General features: G+C 38.9%; 1 protein-coding gene across 5 annotated transcripts in view; it reads right to left on the minus strand.

Annotated features, from left to right (window-relative positions):
• The window catches only part of chst8 (carbohydrate sulfotransferase 8), a 185,792-nt gene that overhangs the window by 160,974 nt on the left and 5,348 nt on the right, over nt 1-19,470 (minus strand). For 4 of the 5 annotated variants that reach the window (XM_039684048.2, XM_039684047.2, XM_039684046.2 and 1 more), the window contains exon 1: nt 11,477-11,829. The exons of the other annotated variant lie outside the window; for it this stretch is intronic. The gene's annotated coding sequence lies outside the window, so the exon portion shown is untranslated. Of the gene's footprint in view, nt 1-11,476; nt 11,830-19,470 lie in introns of those variants that run through there. 5 annotated transcript variants of the gene reach the window in all.

Consider the following 19,470-nt stretch of genomic DNA (forward strand, 5'->3'; position numbering starts at 1 on the left):
GAGGAACGACACACACACACACACACAGATCTGTGTGACCTTACACACCTGCGTTCACGTCTCAGTTCCCCTGATGGGCACCGACTGTTCTCAGATCCCTCGATACACTCCTGGTTAACGCAGACACACAAAGATCAGATTTATGCTGTCTTGCACACACACCCACACACTCATTCTCACACACACACACGCTTATAAGCGCGCACGCACACACAGCTCTACCTGCGAGAAGATGAATGAGTGTTGTCAGTAAACGCGTGCGGGGCGACTTCACACTGGGAAAGTAAGGGCATTATCTCCCTCAGAAGTCCTGACGATGCAAAAACACACTCACAAACCTCATTAAGCAGAAACAAATCTCTCACTTTTGGTGTCATTTTTCCCATTTTAATGGTATCGACTAAACATCTGTATCATCTGAACACGACACAATAAGCGCCTACCTCCGTCTTTGCGATAACTGCGTGTTTGGGATCGTACGGATGTCAACACACACAACGCAACATTATTCTTTGGAAAAGCTCATAAGAGGCCCAAACTATTTCATGCGAGCTTTTGAAATAAGATATAAAAGGAAAAGTTTTCGCTGTATTCAAAGTCATATATTTAGTTTTGCTCTTCCCCCGGGGACAAATCTCTCCTGCATGAAGACGATGCCGAACATCCGACATCAATCATGTCAGTGATCAATACTGTCACGTCTTCCAGACTTCATCTTACACTTGAGGGTTAGAGTTCACCTTGGCTATGTTAATTAGTTGATTTCTTAATGATTTTAAGCATGTTAAAACCGTGGAAACTGTTGCGATTTTATTTTCTAAGAATCCTTCGATGAACAAAGTTCGAGAGAACAGAATTAATTTGAAATAGAACCAGAGCCCGTCTAACGGAGAGCCTTGGCACTTCCTATTAGCCCCATTGTGTATCATCTTGGTTGCAGTTCCATTAGAATTCCACTGGAGGTGATCGCGGGCGAGTGCAGAATGAATGGGAGTCTATGGGGCTAAACGGCTAAATGTGTCTCTTTCACCTGCTTGTCGTTAAATCAACATAGATTTTATTGTTGATTCCGCATGTTCAATATAGATTATAGGCCAAAAGTCGAATGAACGAGTACTTATGTCCTTTTGATTTCTTACAGGTTAGACGTCACACAATAGCAGAATGCTAGCGTCTTCCATCACATTTTTGAACGGATTTTTAGAACAGATAAGTGAACTTAAAAATGCAATTTTCAGCTGAGTGTATTATCTTAGCCCTCCCTTTTGAATGCAACTTTCAAATTACTTGACAAAAAATTACATCCTGAGAAAAGTGGATTTCTGGGGGTGAAACCCCATTGACTCCCATTCATTCTGCACTCGACCGCGAGCGCCCCCTCATGGACAGAGACGCGTTACTGCAGCCAGCCAGTCCAGAACCCGGAAGTAACCAGCCAGCGCCAGTTCTCTTCAATTAGACATTCTCTGATTGAATCTTTTGTAACATTTTTGGAGAAAACGGGCCGCATAATCAAGGATTTTTGCCCACAACAATCATAAAAAACTTTAGATAAATGTTTGACTGATATTAGGACTTCACTTTTCCCCAATGGAAGCGAGTGAAGCTCTTGTGCATTATGTTTTATTATGTGATTTTGTGTGGTGTTGTCCTGTGTTTTATTCTGTATTTCTTGACTTTATTTTAATTCATATGTTAGAATTTTTGTACAGCACTTTGGTACAACTAACTGTGGTTGAAATAGTGCTTTATAAAGAAAGAAAGAAACAAACAAAGAACGAAAGAAAGAAAGAAAGAAGAAAGAGCGTCGTCCATCTTTTTCTCCGGCTGTGGCGTATTCCTCCTGCTCTCCCTCTCCTCGTTCTCCCACTCTAATCCTTTTCCCAGCGTATCACATTACGCTATTCTTCGCTTTAATACACATTAATAGTGCGGATATCTGCTGCCGTCTCCTCTGCCAACACAAACACTCTCAAAGCTTAACAAAGCTGCTTTACCTCACTGAGTCTAGCAGAGCAGATTCATAATTCCTCCTCATCCACGGCTGTTTAAGGCCTTGTGCACACTAACACCCTTGAGTTTGGAAACACATCTCTTTCTCTGCGTTTTGGCCTTCCGTCCACACTGATGCACACTGCGTTCGTGACTCTCCTGGTTGCTCATCAAAATGAATGAATCTTTTTTCGAGTCATTTGGTTGATTCAACGAACAAAACGAACGAAATGACTCGAAAAAAGATTTGCGAGTTCGACCAGGAGAGTCACGATTCACGAACGCGAACTACTACTTTAACATTGAGCAGAGTTCTCCTTTAAAGGAGTAGTTCACTTTTTTAAAAAAAACTTTTGCTGATAATTTATTCTCCCCCGTGTCATCCAAGATGTCCATGTCTTTCTTTCTTCAGTCGAAAAGAAATGAAGGTTTTTGATGAAAACATTCCAGGATTTTCTCCATATAATGGACTTCAATGGGGTCCAAACGGTTCAAGGTCCAAAAGACACTTTCAGTACAAACTGCAAACTGTTCAAAGGGCTTTAAACGATTCCAGACGAGGAATAAGGGTCTTATCAAGCGGTCATTTAAAAAAAGAAATAAATAAAAACTTTTATAAGCTCAAATGGTCGCCTTGCTCTTTTCTGTGTGACTCTCCTGTTCGAACTCGTTTATCAAAATGAACAAATCTTTTTCCGAGTCAATTCGTTCGTTTCGTTCGTTGAATGAACCAAATGACTCAGAAAAAGATTCGTACGTTTTGATAAACGAGTTCGAACAGGAGAGTCACAAACGCTCATCACAGAACAGAGCAAGGCGAGCATTTGTGCTTATAAAACTTAACCTTTGTTATTTATTTATTAAATGAGCGATCGTTTCGCTTGATAAGACCCTTATTCATCATCTGGAATCATTTAAAGCCCTTTGAACAGTTTGTAGTTTGCACTAAAAGTGTCTTTTGGACCTTGAACCATTTGGACCCCATTGAAGTCAATTATATGGAGAAAATCCTGAAATGTTTTAATTTCTTTTCGACTGAAGAAAGAAAGAAGTGGACATCTTGGATGACATGGGGGTGAGTAAATTAAAGTTTTTTTCAAAAGTGAACTACTCCTTTAAGACACGCCTCATAATCAAAGCCTTACGGAGCAGTATGAGACTCAGGAATATGAGTATGAAGAAGGCAGGCTGGGGTTTTGGCGAAATATCTGCGTCTTGTACAGTAGATGTAGCCCAGAACACAACCGAACCGAGTGTGTGGTTTGATCAGGGAGTGACAGAAGAGGTCGAACCGGGTCCTGACCAGATCTCCAACAGAAAACCAGCAGCAAACACACAGTCTGAAGGCGAGAGGAGAAGCTTCATGCATTATTCACGCTAGCGACTCTAAACTTCAGTCTTTGGGGGATTGTCTGACATCCCAGATGAATAATTAAGCTCTGACCTTTTATCCTCATTAAAGGTGATGTGGGGGGGAAGAGTTTTCCGACTCGTAGACAAGCTGTCCGGAACAGCACTGGAATCAAGCGCCTCCACGACACACACACACACACTGACACTGACATGAGCTGATGAATTTGCTGAAGGTTTTGTTCTGGAAATATGGACATGATTCTAACTCTGTTCTAAATAATAGTGAGCTTGTAGAAATAGTGACCCGTGGATGAGGCTAATATGGATATATTAATGCATTATTGAATTATCATCTTCACAACGCAAGCAATACTGCCTTAGGTTTTGCTCAAACGAACGATGGTATTTTAGAAGGATCATACACACACGCATATAGAGTATACTGCATACTATATACATATGTAGCCTATAGTCTGCTGCTCATGTGCGTGCATATTTATATAATTAGGGATGGGCAACAATTAATCGCAATTAATCGCATCCAAAATAAAAGTTTGTGTTTACATAATATATACGTGTGGTGTGTATAATTAATTTGTGTATATAAATACCCACACATGTATGTGTATATTTAAGAAAAATGTGTTATTAATATATCAAATATTTATATATAATATTATGTGTAAATATATATAGAGTATATACATGTAAATATTTCTTAAATATATACATGCATGTGTGTGTATTTATACAAAATAATTATACACACCACACACATATATTATGTAAACACAAACTTTTATTTTGGATGCGATTAATCGTTGCCCATACCTAATATATATATATATAATATAATATATAAATGATAATAATATATAAATAATATTTATATTAATAAATATATATATATATATATATATATTATTTATTTATTTATTTATTTGTGTGTGTGTCCGTGAAATTCCTGAAATTTCCAAGAAAATGATTCCAAATCATAAAACATGTGCAGATGAACAAGTCAAATCAAAGCCAAACTCAGTGTGTTCTCATACAACAGCTCTTTTAAACGATGATAAAATATTCCATCAAATCTCAACCCTCTAATAAAATAATCCAAAATCAATCATTAAAAACAAATAAATAATTAAATGAATAAAATATATAAAATTTAAAAAAATATATATTAAATATATTTTATATCTAAAATAACATTTACAAAAATTAATAAACATAAATAAAAATATATATTTGATTAGAGCAGCCGTCACTTCAAAAAGAATAAATCAATCATTTAATCCTGTAATACACCATATAGATAATTTTCCAGTGGCTGCACAAAATGCAATTTTCGCCCATTTTCTTTCCATTGCATCACAGATGTTGTGTTGCTGTAGGAACTCTAATGTGTTTTCTATAGACTCTGGAAGGCCGTTTATCTGTTGATTCAGTTACGATCATGTGAGTGGGAGTGAACGCAGGGTTATTTGAGCCCATGAGAAGCAGAAACTCACACACTCAAGGCAGAGGGTATTTATAGCCGGAACAGAAATAATTCATTGTTCATCAGAGTGGAGATTGTACACAAACACAACAGCTGTGCTGGATTAAAACAAACCCTGTACGCTCCTCGTCTTTCCTCTTTCTCTCTCTCTCTCTTTCTTTGAAGCGTCTTTGTCACGCTGTGGCTCTTTCCACTGCTGTGTCCGACACACACCTGGACCTCACGTATCACACACACACACTGAAGACATTCTCCAAAGCTCAGATTCAACTCAGAGAATTCAAAAACTCACGAAAACGCACATAGTTGTGCTCTAATAGCCGATGAATCTGAAACCGCTGTGTAATAGTCAATATTCAGCAGCTTTAATTCAATAATTCTATATTATTTAACGCATTTGAATCTGGTGTAAAATAGACAGTTTAATTCTATATTCTGTGATGAATTTGAAACTGCTTAAACTGAAACTTGCACAATAGTCAAAATGCAGCAGCTTAATTCTATAACTCTATATTCTGAGACGAAAATTAAACGGCTAATATAGAAACTTGTGTAAAAGTAAAAATGCAGCAGCTTAATTCTTTAATTCTGTGACAAAATTTAAGCGGTTAATTCAAAAACTTGTGTGATAGTCAAAAGGCATCAGTTTAATTCTATAATTCTATATTCTGTGACAAAATTTCAACGGCTAATTTGGAAACTTGCACAATAGTCAAAATGCAGTAGCTTAATTCTATAATTCTTTAATTCTGTGACAAAATTTAAATTGCTAATTCGGGAAAAAACCGTAATAGTCAAAATGTAGCAATTTTCATTCTATAATTCTATACTCTGTGACAAAATTTGAATGGCTAATTCGGAAACTTGCACAATAGTCAATATGCAGCAGCTTAATTCTATAATTCTATATTCTGTGACAAAATTTCAACGGTTAATTCGGAAACTTGCACAAAAGTCAAAATGCAGCAGCTTAATTCTATTATTCTATATTATGTGACAAAATTTCAACGGTTAATTCGGAAACTTGCACAAAAGTCAAAATGCAGCAGCTTCATTCTATAATTCTATATTCTGTGACAAAATTTCAACGGTTAATTCGGAAACTTGCACAAAAGTCAAAATGCAGCAGCTTAATTCTATTATTCTATATTATGTGACAAAACTTAAATGGCTAATTCAGAAACTTGTATAATAGTCAAAATGCAGCAATTTTAATTCTACAATTCTATATTCTGTGACAATTTCAACGGCTAATTCGGAAACTTGCATAATAGTCAAAATGCAGCAGCTTAATTCTATAATTCTATATTCTGTGACAAAATTGCAACGGTTAATTCGGAAACTTGCACAAAAGTCAAAATGCAGCAGCTTAATTCTATAATTCTATATTCTGAGACGAAAATTAAACGGCTAATATAGAAACTTGTGTAAAAGTAAAAATGCAGCAGCTTAATTCTTTAATTCTGTGACAAAATTCAAGCGGTTAATTCAGAAACTTGTGTGATAGTCAAAAGGCATCAGTTTAATTCTATAATTCTATATTCTGTGACAAAATTTCAACGGCTAATTCGGAAACTTGCACAATAGTCAAAATGCAGCAGCTTAATTCTATAATTCTATATTCTGTGACAAAATTAAACGGCTAATATAGAAACTTGTGTAAAAGTAAAAATGCAGCAGCTTAATTCTTTAATTTTGTGACAAAATTTAAGCGGTTAATTCAGAAACTTGTGTGATAGTCAAAAGGCATCAGTTTAATTCTATAATTCTATATTCTGTGACAAAATTTTAATTGCTAATTCAGAAACTTGAATAGTCAAAATGCAGTAGCTTAATTCTATAATTCTTTAATTCTGTGACAAAATTTAAATTGCTAATTCGGGAAAAAAACGTAATAGTCAAAATGTAGCAATTTTTATTCTATAATTCTATACTCTGTGACAAAATTTGAATGGCTAATTCGGAAACTTGCACAATAGTCAATATGCAGCAGCTTAATTCTATAATTCTATATTATGTGACAAAATTTCAACGGCTAATTCAGAAACTTGCACAATAGTCAAAATGCAGCAGCTTCATTCTATAATTCTATATTCTGTGACAAAATTTCAACGGTTAATTCGGAAACTTGTATAATAGTCAAAATGCAGCAATTTTAATTCTACAATTCTATATTCTGTGACAATTTCAACGGCTAATTCGGAAACTTGCACAATAGTCAAAATGCAGCAGCTTAATTCTATAATTCTATATTCTGTGACAAAATTTCAACGGTTAATTCGGAAACTTGCACAAAAGTCAAAATGCAGCAGCTTAATTCTATAATTCTATATTCTGAGACGAAAATTAAACGGCTAATATAGAAACTTGTGTAAAAGTAAAAATGCAGCAGCTTAATTCTATAATTCTATATTCTGTGACAAAGTTTCAACGGCTAATTCGGAAACTTGCACAATAGTCAAAATGCAGTAGCTTAATTCTATAATTCTAAATTCTGTGACAAAATTTCAACGGTTAATTCAGAAACTTGCACAAGTCAAAATGCAGCAGCTTAATTCTATAATTCTATATTATGTGACAAAATTTAAATGGCTAATTTGGAAACTTGAATAGTCAAAATGCAGTAGCTTAATTCTATAATTCTATTCAGTGACAAAATTTCAAGGCTAATCCGGAAACTTGAACAGTCAAAATGCAGTAGCTTAATTCTATAATTCTATATTCAGTGACAAAATTTCAACGGCTAATCCGGAAACTTGAATAGTCAAAATGCAGCATCTTAATTCTATAATTCTATAATCTTAAACGAATTTTAAATCATGATTCAAATTAGTGCATTTGTGCATGATCGTGTAATTTTCTTAACAATAGCCATGAAAGTGTATTTTCTAAGTGTGCTTACGTGGCCTTTTGCTTTGCTTTTGTTGTATTATATTCTGCAAGTACAGTAATTACAAAAATGATTTGAAGTACAGCACACATGCACTTTTCACAAGGGTACCAGAAAATTTCAGCATTATTTGTTAACACCAAAATAAACGAGGTGTGAAATGCCACCGCATGCAGAATCCATGAAAACGTGAAATTATTTCACAGTGGACTGTGGAGGCAGGTCTGTTCCCTCTTTATCTAAATGGTTAATGGCTTTTTGTTGAGCTGAAAAGAACCCAGATAGAAATAAGAAGCTTTTCATCTGAAAGCCCAGGCCTCCTTCCAGAATCACATCTGAAGAGACTCTCTCTCTGTCTCTGCCATTCTCATTCACTTCAGTAATGCATACGGGCCAAATGTTCTTCTCTACAGTGCAAATTTGACTACCAAACCTGATTAAAGTGTATTCTAATGGAGGAAACTCTTTCATCTTGATTAAACTCAAATTTAGGGAATTAAGCTTCAATTTTCAGTTGCACTCAACAAAGTGAATATAATCTCGTATTGAAAATCAATACATGAACACAAGACCGATTGCTCCCTTCAAGTCCATATTTGTCTAATTAAAGGAATGGCGATTACGTAATGAAGAAACATGCACACATATGGGTGAATCTCTGAAATATCAACACCAGCCTCGCTTTAATCTGTCGAGTCCATGCAAATGTGCACCACTTAAGATTTGCATTGCATGCACAGGAACTATATGCACTTTTCCAAACTCTTGATGTGTTTCAAGCTCTCCTAGAACAGGTTTTCCTGCTTGAATGTTGATTATTCTCCTCATATTCTCTATTGTTGCGGCTCCTCTCTTCCCAGTCTGTCAGTAACGCTCTGTTAATTTACTGTATTTTATTTTTATCATAATTTTAGTTTTTCATTATTTTTTATTCTAAACTGTTTTAATTATTCTGATTTCTTTTGATTATTTTAATTTCTTCTATGTAAAGCACTTTGAACTGCCATTGTGTATGAAATGTGCTATATAAATAAACTTGCCTTGGCTGTTCACTTCCTATCTCTATGAAGCCCCTCCTTCTGAAAAGCACACTGTGCTCTGATTGGTCGAGCGCTTTGAGTGCGTTTGGGAAATGTTCCGCCCCTTTCCATAACCGCCAGTTTAACGCACTCCTAACTAACTCAACCAGGCCCCGCCCCTTTATTCTGCGTATGAATTATTAAATTTTTCGGTCAAAAATGACCGAAGAGCACCAGAGGATTTGTTACTTCATCAGAATGGTACGAAACTTTGTAAATGTTTTGGCACTTGCTACGTGAACACAAAACCAATCATGGTCATGATTCGAACACGTTAAATGGACCTGAAATAAACATTCACACTTGCGACTGGAAACGAATGGGAGACGAATTCCATCTAGTGGACGCGTTTGGTACTGCAGCCAAACACAATCTCACTGAAAGCTCGTTTGGAACACGACTTGTTTAAGAGTTCTCACAGTTTTAGTGTAAAACATGTTTTTGAGAATATATATTTCATATTTTGTATAACAATAAACGTTAAAAAATGCTCACTTCAGCAATAATCTGTGTAAAAGAGTGTCGTCTTTGAAAAGAGCCATTCAAGATTTAAGACATTTTAAGGTTTCGGGTAATACTTTGCTATGCTCAAAAAGTGAAGAAATGGATTATAAATATAATTTAGTACCATAAAATCCCCTAAAAATACAAAATATGAAATAAAACATTCCTTTCATTGGAATAATAAAATAATTTCTGTCATTTTTTGAGCAATGAGAGGAATATTGTGACGTGAATATTCGAAGACTACAATGGAGGACACTGATATTTAACAAAGAATAACTCTACAACACACACTAAAGAAAGACACTCTTCCACATATTCACACGGTTCTGCACGCGGATCTGCTCCCCTGCCGAGTCTGGAGCGGATCTCTCCTCAGGTCTGTGGGAACGAGGAGCCATCTGGAGTGTGACTGTGTGTTCCTGCCAGCACTGAGACTCTCCGTACACACACACACACACACACTGCGTGCGTCAGACTCCGCGGTACACCAGCAGCTCCAGCCCAACGCATGCTAACTCAAGCTAACAACCAGAGAAAACAGGGAGTGAGACGTTCCTCAAGAACAACGTCAAAGTCAGCATGAAGTGTTCTCTTCCCTATCGTGACGTATGAAACACGTCTGGTGGAGGAACAAATGTGGGCGGGGCTTGATTTTGTCCGTAGGGAATTGATTGGATGGTCGTGCTTTGCTATTGGCACCTCGCACCAGTAAACACGTCATCAGAGAAGAAAACGATCAAATAAAAGGCACATTCGTTGAATAAAAGATGATGTGCATGGATAAATCATTTATAATAAACACTAATATTCCATTACTGTCATTTTCAAAAAAAATTCTCACTTTTGTATCATTCAACTATTTTAGCATTATTTTCTCTGTAAAGCTGCTTTGAAACTCAGTGTTGTAAATAAAGGTGCGTTGACTCTTGAGGCCTCTGAGAAATATATTTCACACACGCACTCACTGTTTCCAGTTCAATGACGGACGCTGCGGGTTTTGCTGATTTTTCTTTCATTCTGGATACATGATATATAGTCCTGACAGGAGCATTTTCACAGTCTGAATGTAAATGACCAGATAGCGACCTGACTGACCACCGAAAGCTTTTAAACAGCTTTACCATGTAAATCAGAATATCATTGAATTAATGTGGCGTGGTCAAAAATTGCAAAGCAGTGAAAAAAGAACACTCTAAAAATGCTGGGTTGTTTTAACCCAACTTTGGGTCAAATATGGTTACATTTTTTAGTACACTCTAAAAAATGCTGGGTTGTTTTAACCCAATTTTGGGTAAAATATGGACAAACCCAGCCATTTGGGTTAAAAATGTAATTTAAGAATATAACCCAATGGCTGGGTTTGTCCATATTTTACCCAAAATTGGGTTAAAACAACCCAGCATTTTTTAGAGTGTACATTTTTAACCCATCGTTTGGGTTTGTCCATATTTGACCCAAAGTTGGGTTAAAACAACCCAGCATTTTTAGAGTGAACGAAGCGCATGAGTGCTGGATGAATGGACCACTAGTTTTATAAAATCTAAAAACTTCAATCTCTGACCTCAAAGTACAAGAATTTAATCACAGAGTCAGAGAACACTGAATTAACCTTGAACTGCACAACATTAATAACATCTACATCAACAGAGCAGATCCTCGTATACGCATCAAAGATTAAACGTGCATTTGAAGTCCATTCATGCATCAGAATTCAAATGAATAACTTTGGCAGCTTGTTTAAAGAGTCTCGTGCATGATTACCATGCATCTCCCAACAATAAAATCACTTTAAAAATGCATATTTTCAGAATTCTCTGAACAGAATTCTCAAAATTTTGAGTTGTAAAACGACCCATATTGGGATCAATTAATTATATTCAACAATTGAATCATTCTGCACTGTCAGTAACCTGAGCATAACGTCACCCTTACAAAAAGTTTACCATGGAAACCAACCCATACTGGGGTAAAATGCCATCACAAAACAATCAAATAGACTTCAAAACCTTGTGCCACAGTTTTACAGTAAGCTTATACAAACAAGTATAGCATTTAGTCGAAAACGTGTGTCAAGTTTGTGTAAAGGCTGTGAGATACTCATACAAGTATAATACATCCGTGCAGGAGGAGGACAATAAAACTATCGGAACCGACCTGTGCAGATGCTGACGATGATGATGATAATGATGATGAGGGACTGAGATATCAGATCATTTCCAGCACCATGAAAAGCGCGATTCAACATCCACTCGGACTGTGTTTGAGATCCTCCTGTTGCCCGATGATGATCCAGACCCGGCTCGGCTCGGTCCGTCGGAATGATGCGCGGGTGTGATCTCTCTCTATATATGTATATATTTCCTTTGCGAGTCTCTATGGAAGGAAAGCGTAAAAGTGTTCACGCATCTGCAGTGCGCGCGCGCGCGGGATCCGCGGGAAACTGTCTGCAGGTTTAGTTCTGTGTGATGAAGAGGAGGATCGGAACTGAAACTCCCAGTACAGACGAATGAGTGCATGCGCCGCCTCTTAGAGAGAGAGAGAGAGAGAGAGAGAGAGAGAGAGAGAGAGAGAGAGAGAGAGAGAGAGAGAGAGAGAGAGAGATGGAGAGAGAGAGCGCAGTGTGGGTGTCCTCGCGCTGTGATTCAGTGTGAATAGAGTGGATCTGTATCTGCGTTCACTCATCATCATCATCACACAGCATTGCGCGAGCGAATCTCATGAAATCCGCCAAGAACATGTGCAATCACATTCAATTTCACCCACAAAAAAAAATGTTGCTTGGAGAAAGAAAATAAAGTAGGCTAATCTTTAGGGCCATCACGATTTTTGCATGTCGACATTCATGGAAATGTGTTGGATTTGCTTTAAAAAAAAAACTTTCACACTGAAATCGCTAGTACGTTTCACAAATAATTAGCCTACAAAAAAAAGAGCAAGTCTTGCGTTGAATCAAAAGTTAGATTTTTAATTAGAAAGACATGGAAACATACTCCAAAAATCGTTTTACATAGGGTACAACTTCGAAAAATAATTATAAATATATATTTTTTTATCATTATTTATTTATTTTTTTTACTTGCATCGCCTTTCTAGAGCCCAAGGTTGCTTGCATTAGGTTAGACTGAATACTATGAAATCAATGGCTACCATCAACTGGTTACCAACATTCTTCAAAATATCTTCTTTTGTGTTCAACAGAAGAAACTCATACAGGTTTGGAACAACATAAGGGTGAGTAAATGACAGAATTGTCATTTTTGGGGGAACTATCCCTGTAAGGTGATTAGCCTCCAGCCATAGCTGAGGTCTTTGATGCAGGTTTTGTATAGAAGAAACACTAAGGTGCGAGGAGTGCTAAAATAAACTTGTATGCTAAAATAAGTCTAAGTGGTAACTAGTAAAAAAGTCGAGGGCCCAGAACAGAGCCTTGAGGTACACCAGTTGCGTAGATTTAATGTAATTCAGATGTACTACATTCACCAAGATAGGACATCCAGAATGGGCACTTCTGTGGGGTGAAACCCACTGGTCTAGGACAAACAGCTGAGATCTTATTTGTAATCTAATGTGCATTTATGAATGAGTACAAATATTAGTCCACATCTTGGAGGTGTTAAGAGTAAACGTAAGAGCAACTTTTTTTTTTTGGGGGGGGGGGGGGCAGATACATAAGGGATTATATAAGTTATGTTTTGTTGTTTATCTTGTTGATAGCTTTTGTATTGCGCCAGCTTGCTCCTGTGTGAATGTGTGTGTGTGTGTGTGTCAGGGAATCAGATAGTTTCTGGAGATGATTGTATGTGATTCAGAGAATCCATCCTCAGTAACCTGTTTATCCGTCTCCTCGGGTCCAGAGGCTCAGCCCGTCTGCCCATCTCTGTCCGTCTGTCTGTCTCTACCTGTCTGTATTTCTCTACCTATCTGTCTGTCTCTGTCTGTCTCTACCTGTCTGTCTGTCTGTCTCTACCTGTCTGTCTGTCTCTACCTATCTGTCTGTCTCTGTCTGTCTCTGCCTGTCTTTCTCTGTCTATCTGTCTCTACCTGTCTGTCTGTCTGTACCTGTCTGTCTCTTACCTGTCTGTCTGTCTGTCTGTACCTGTCTGTCTCTTACCTGTCTGTCTGTCTGTCTGTACCTGTCTGTCTCTACCAATCTGTCTGTCTGTCTCTACCTGTCTGTATTTCTCTACCCATCTGTCTGTCTCTGTCCGTCTCTGCCTGTCTTTCTCTGTCTGTCTCTACATGTCTGTCTGTCTGTCTCTACCTGTCTGTCTGTCTGTCTGTCTCTACCTGTCTGTCTGTCTCTACCTGTCTGTCTGTCTCTGCTTGTTTGTCTGTCTCTACCTGTCTGTCTGTCTCTACCTATCTGTCTGTCTCCGTCTGTCTCTGCCTGTCTTTCTCTGTCTATCTGTCTCTACCTGTCTGTCTGTCTGTACCTGTCTGTCTCTACCAATCTGTCTGTCTCTATATGTCTGTCTGTCTCTGTCTGTCTGTCTCTGCCTGTTTGTCTGTCTCTACCTGTCTGTCTGTCTGTCTCTACCTGTCTGTCTGTCTGTCTCTACCTATCTGTCTGTCTCTGCCTGTCTTTCTCTGTCTATCTGTCTCTACCTGTCTGTCTGCCTGTACCTGTCTGTCTCTACCAATCTGTCTGTCTCTATCTGTCTGTCTGTCTGTCTCTACCTATTTGTCTGTCTCTACCTGTCTGTCTGTCTCTCTCTATCTGTCTGTACCTGTCTGTCTCTACCTATTTGTCTGTCTCTACCTGTCTGTCTGTCTCTACCTGTCTGTCTGTCTCTACTTACCTGTCTGTCTCTACCTATCGGTCTCTGTCTGTCGGTCTCTACCTGTCTTTCTCTACCTATCTGTCTGTCTCTACGTACCTGTCTGTCTCTATCTTGCTGTCTCTACCTAGATACCTGTCTCTACCTGTCTGTCTCTAAAGAGAGAGAGGCATGCAGCAAACTTCGACATTCACTTCTATAATATATATAATGCATAATGAAAAATAATAAAAGTTTGAATCAGAAATGCAAAAAGTTCTTCAGGCTATAAAATCAAAAGACGTGTGCAAGAGAATAATTATTTTTGAGCAAGCGAGACTGGTCATGTTCTACATCTTTCATGCAAATAAGATTGTCTCAAAGTTCACAAAGGCAGAAAATGATCCGTATTACCAACTTCAGAGGCAGTTAGAGACGCTTTGGTTGACTGCACTCAATATCTCAATGTTTTTAAAGACCCCGCAAAATGTGTTTATCTGCTAAAAGTTCCTTTTATGACCTCAAAGCTAAAAGACCAGAAGGAAACATTAATCATCAAAAGCAGATAAAATCATGATTTATTTTTTGATGATTAAATCCACCTGTCTCTGTCATGTCGCCCTCTGCTGCACAGGGACTGAACTGCATTTACACAAACATGATCTCCATTGAACAGCTTCAGCATGTTAAGTCTTTCTTAATGCAGGTCCCAGTGTATTAAAAGCTATCATTAGCATTCCCATTCATCTCAATGGCTGTTTCTACGGTGGTCTTTTTTCCGAACGGCAAACACTTGCTCTGAAGTGCAGCAAATTGATTCTTTAGTTTCAGATGCTTGATCCGGCGCTCCGTCACTGATTGCATGAGCATTTGTGAAGCGTATGCCAAGAGTTTAGCGCTCACAGCATTGAATGTCAGAAAAACATCTCAGGGCCTGGAGAGAGAAACTGCCAAGAAGAAGCCAGTGTGTTTGTTCAGTTCATCATGTGTCAGTCAGAGGGGAAGGAAGAAAGGAAGGAAGGAAGGAAATAAGGAAGGAAAGAAAGGGAAGGAAGGACGGAAGGAATGAAAGGAAGGAAAGGAAGGAAGGAAGGATGGAAAGAAAGGGAAGGAAGGACGGAAAGAAAGAAAGAAAGGGAGGAAGGAAGGAAGGAAAGAAAGAAAGAAAGGGAAGGAAGGAAGGAAGGAAAGAAAGGAAGGAAATAAGGAAAGAAGTAAAGAAGGAAAGAAAGGAAAGGGAGGAAGGAAGGACAGAAAGAAAGGGAAGGAAGTAAGGATGGAAGGAAGGAAGGAAGGACGGAGTGAAGGAGGAAAGAGAGGAATGAAGGGAGGAAGGAAGGAAAGAAAGGGAAGGGAGGAAGGAAGTAAGGAAGGAAAGAAAGAAAGGAAGGAAATAAGGAAAGAAGTAAGGAAGGAAAGAAAGGAAAGGGAGGAAGGAAGGAAGGACAGAAAGAAAGGGAAGGAAGTCAGGAAGGAAGGAAGGAAGGACGGAGTGAAGGAGGAAAGAGAGGAAGGAAGGAAAGAAAGGAAGTAAGGAAGTAGGAAGGAAAGAAGGAAGGATGGAAAGAAAGGGAAGGGAGGACGGAAAGAAAGGGAAGGAAGTGAGGAAGGAAGGAAAGAAGTAAGGAAGGAAAGAAAGGACGGAAAGAAAGGGAATGAAGGACGGAAAGAAAGGGAAGGAAGGAAAGGAAGGAAGTAAGGAAGGAAAGAAAGGGAAGGAAGGAAGAGTATATTTGCCACACACGTCATGAATCGCTGAAAATCTTCAATATAATATGAATATTGAATTCAATTTAATTCACATTAATTTATAGCGCATCGTAAACACACATCTTCAAAGCAGCTTTACAGAAATGAAAAGTCCACATTACAGTTCGGAGTGATGTGTTATCAGAGATGACCAAGTTATGCATTTCAGAAATGTACATATAAAAAAAAAAATCAATTAGCTAAAAATTTATTAATTAATAATTTACGGCAGAAACAATGAGCTCATTGAAGTAATGAATACTTCCTAAAATACTCCATTATACACCAGCAACAGCTGTATACTGTACTCACATCCCCTAATCATGTGCACTAGCGCTTCACAGAGCCGCTACAACCCTGACTGGAGCGCGTCACCTCGGACTGGAGGCGTTTGTGTTTTATGAAGGATGTTTTCAAATCCCTGAGGAGCAAATGCATGCATACATCCGGAGCCAAGGCCTCTGAAACCTGCTTTATTCACGTGCATTTCTATACATTTCTGTCAACGATCAACGCTCCAGCGCGCCGATGCTAATGCTGATTGCTAATATTCCCCACTCACGCGGCCCATGGCCTTGTCATTTCAATAAAGCCCGTTGAGACGGCAGCGGAAGAAGCAGAAAGCAAAGAGAAAAGAAAACCTGCAACAATCCGGCCACCGGGGAAATCTGCACAGCGTTTAAACCCAGCGGAGGAGAAACTCTCTCCAACACGGCCAGAGGAGGAGCACAGGCCTGCGGCGGGAACCAGCGCGCGACACCACAGCCAAAACAAACGGTTTTATTGCAGCCAAAGATCAAAATAATTCAACGGAGAGAGAAATTAGATATGCAAATGCAAGCGGCTTTTGAATTTACCAACATGTGTAGAGTTAAAAGCACAAACCCTAAGGCTCTCAATTTCTTTCCCACACAGGTCGCTGCCTCGAATGAGGAAAACACACAGATAACACTTTTTAATGAATACGCTTATTCCGTCTTTCTCTGGTTTCTGACCCGCCTGAAGCCAAGGCGGACATGAAGGGACGCACTGATCTGAGTTCAGAGTTTATTAGCCGCTTAAACTCATCCGGAGTTCTGCGGGCCGGATCCGGGATGAACTCTGCGAGGTCGTGTCTTGTTTAATTGCAGTGTGCTGAGGTGTGTGTGAGTCAGCGTTACTGTAAGTGGAGTGTGTTGTGAAGAACTGCGCCGTCTGGACCGACCTGTCGATTGATCAAGATAAATGAAGAGCAGCGCCGGTTAATGAACTACAGCACTGCAGGAATGTGAATCTTACAATTTAGAAGCAAGTGCTTGAAGACTCAAGTTTACACACACACACACACACACACTCATAAACCCCCCCCCCCCCCCCACACACACACACTCGCTCTCTCAAACACACATACACTCACAAACTGATATTCACACTCACAAACCCACTGACACACACAGTCACACACACACACACACATACACACTCACAGACACACACACTCTCTCACACACACACACACACACACACACACACACACAGTCGCTCTCTCAAACACACATACACTCACAAACTATATTCACACTCACAAACCCACTGACACACACAGTCAAACACACACACACACACACACATTCTCTCACACACAAACACACACACACTCTCTCAAACACACATACACTCACAAACTATATTCACACTCACAAACCCACTGACACACACAGTCACACACACACACTCACAGACACACACACTCTCACACAAACACACTCGCTCTCTCAAACACACACACACTCACAAACTGATATTCACACTCACAAACCCACACACACACACACACAGTCACACACACACACACTCACAGACACACACTCTCTCACACAAACACACTCACTCTCTCAAACACACATACACTCACAAACTGATATTCACACTCACAAACCCACTGACACACACAGTCTCACACACACACACACACACACTCACAGACACACACACACTCACAGACACACACACTCTCACACAAACACACACACACACAGTCGCTCTCTCAAACACACATACACTCACAAACTATATTCACACTCACAAACCCACTGACACACACACACACACGGACGAACGGACGGACACAAACACACACACACGCACACACACACACACACACACAGAGAGAGACTCACTGTCACTCACTCACTCATTCACTCACAGACACACTCACACACACTCACTCACTGTCACTCACTCACACACTCACTCACACTATACCATTTTTAAGGTTAAAATGAAGGTTTGTCAGGATGAATGAGTTCAGGGGTCATAATTGTATCTAACGACCCAAAGAAGGGCGTTTAACAGAGTTTAAAGAAAGCCTTTAGGACTCGCCCGTTTAGGACGTCCCCGAATTAGCATTAGCATGAGCATTAGCATGAGCGGTGCCGGGCACTAGCTAACGCCTCAGCGTCGCTCAGGTCACGGAGTCACACTGGTATTTGTCCTCCGCTGTCGACGGCCCCTGAAGAGAGAGTGCTTGTGCTCATCTTCATGTCCAGCGCGTTCAGAACGGCCTGTAGCTCCTCTGGTACATATTTCACGTCCATTATTCATATCAGCTCAGAGGATTCGGGATTTATTACTTTTCTAACTTTCAGCGCTTTTTTTTATGGGGGAATCTGTTGAACTCTACAGAATGGACACAAACAAGTGACCCAGCACACATTAGCCAACATATTTAAGACAAGACACGGTAACACTTTACTTGAAGGGGTGTGCATAAGACTGACATGATTATGCATGTTTATGACAACGGTCATTAAAGGGATAGTTCACTTTGAAATTAATTTTTGATATGTTAGCTTACCTCAAGGGCGTCCAAGATGTAGGCGTCTTTGTTTCCGCAGTATTTTCAATTTTTATAATTTTAGATAAAAAAATAATGTTTTTGTTTGGGATGGGCGGCATATTTTCCACTCCAAATATGCATTACATAATCATGTGATCATGACTATTTTGGGGATTAATCAAAGGTGCTTCATGTCATTTGATTCTTTCCTCTTTTTATATGAAGAACACAAACCAAAATATCAGATAACATTCATAACAACAAAAAGTCAATTTTATAAAACAGAAATTGCTGTAGTAGGGCTGGGCGGTATGACCACAGTTTTGTTATAGATATTTTGGTAATACTTTATTTTAGTGTCCTTGTTGCATGTACTTGCTATAGTAATGACGGTAAATGATGCATAATTACATGCAACTAACCCTCAACCAAATCCTAACCTTATAGTAAGTACATGTGGTTGCGTTCGTACTTAAAGGGATAGTTCACTTTGAAATTAATTTTTGGTATGTTTTAGCTTACCTCAAGGGCATCCAAGATGGAGGCGTCTTTGTTTCCGCAGTATTTTCAATTTTGATATTTTTAGGTCAAACCGTTTGTGTCTGTCAGTCATATAATGGAGGTCTATGGTCACCACCTCAAAGAGCATGCACAGAGAAGTCCAAATTAAACATGATTTAATGACTCGTAAATGTAAGTACACATTGATGGCCTAAGACACGAAACGAGCGGTTTGTGTGAGAAAACCAACAGTGTTTATATCCTTTTAGGCTCTTGCATAAATACTGTTCGTTTTCTCACACACACCGCTCGTTTCGTGTCTT

This window comes from Pimephales promelas, chromosome 10 (assembly GCF_988280905.1).
Source record: "Pimephales promelas chromosome 10, fPimPro1.hap1.1, whole genome shotgun sequence".
In the NCBI taxonomy this organism is placed as follows: Eukaryota; Metazoa; Chordata; class Actinopteri; order Cypriniformes; family Leuciscidae; genus Pimephales; species Pimephales promelas.